This window comes from Zonotrichia leucophrys, chromosome 14 (genome assembly GCF_028769735.1).
Source record: "Zonotrichia leucophrys gambelii isolate GWCS_2022_RI chromosome 14, RI_Zleu_2.0, whole genome shotgun sequence".
Taxonomy (NCBI): domain Eukaryota; kingdom Metazoa; phylum Chordata; class Aves; order Passeriformes; family Passerellidae; genus Zonotrichia; species Zonotrichia leucophrys.
In genome coordinates, this window is record NC_088184.1 from 11,315,694 (window position 1) to 11,317,168 (window position 1,475).

A 1,475-nucleotide genomic window follows, 5' to 3' on the forward strand; every position below is an offset into this window, starting at 1 on the left:
CTGCTCCTGTGACCCAGGCATCCTGGAGCAGCTCTGCTCACCACAGGCATTGCAAAACACACACAGGATAATTTGGGACCAACCACATTGTTTGGTTTTGCCTGTAAATGTTTCTAGTTGCAGGCCAAGAGTGGAATTTCTGGAAAGCCCCAGCTGCAGAGAGGATCTTTACCAAAGCACCACTGTCGTGTTTGACTCACTGTCCTTGCACAATACAGTCTTGGGACATCTCCCTTGCTCCTTGACTCAAAGTCCTTAAAAGCCTTTTCCAGGAAGTCCCACAAGTTCCCAGCTGCTCTAGGCCCACAGCAGCACCAACAGAACTACCTCCCTGCCCTGACAAACTGAGCTGTGCCTTAATGATGTGTGATAAGGGACTAAGGAAAGGGTTCCCAGTGAGATTCCTGGCTCCCCTTGGACAGGCATTAATCCTGCTGTCACTGAGCCCCTCAGGAAACCCATTCCACTGACTTGATCTCCTTCAGCTGTTCCTCCACATAATTTACATGGAGCTAATTGCCTCAGTAGTGGCTCTGGATGCAAAGCAGATGCTGCTGAGGAAAAGAGCATGTTGCATCCATAACTGATGGCTCTAATCTCTATTTAAAGACAAGGCTACTTAAGAGTTGATGGGAGGTTCAGTTCTCCCCCTTTTCTTCTTCATTTCTTTGCAAAGCCAGCTGGACATTCATTCATATTTTGACATACCAGCTAAATACCAGCTGTGGTGCAGGAACAGCCAATATTTCCCCACCAGCCACCTCTGAGGTCACAACTGTCCCTGTCACCAGCAAGGAGATAAAATTCCTCCAGGATGTTTGTCATTACCATACTACAGTGTTTCTCTACTAACAAGTGGAGCACCAGAGGAATAGAGACAAATGACAGGAGAACAAATTGGTGATTGAAATTAAGTGAGGATGGACAACAAGCACAAGGAGCAATAATTTCTCTGGAGCAGGGAAATGAAGATTTCTGTCCTCAAATGACAGCTGGCAAATAAACCCTCATCCCTATCAGAGGCAAGGACCAGAGAGCAGTGGTCAGAAGAGTCACAGGGAGGAACTGGCAGATCCCAAGGAGGAAACCCAGCTGCTGGTTCAAAGCCTCCACTGAGACAGTGGCCAGCTGCTGGGATGTTTGCAGATGTACCAAGAAGTTTGTTTTATTTGTTTTTAAACAAAAGTTTTCCAAGGAACCTCTTAAAAGTTGTCCTGTCAGCAGCTGGTACTGACCCAACTCATCCATGGTACCCCACTGACCCTTCCAAATATGTTCCATTTCTTGCATTTCCTGGAAAAGGCCTAGACAGCCCTGTGAGCACTTGGCCATGGAGGTCTTCCAGAGGTGCTTTGTCTCACCCTGAAGAACAGGGTGAGAGGGATGTCATGTTACACCCAAGGGAGCAGAGAAAGGCACAATGGAAACAAAGAGAATTTTAATTATAAAATAAAAAAAACCCACCCACCCCCAGA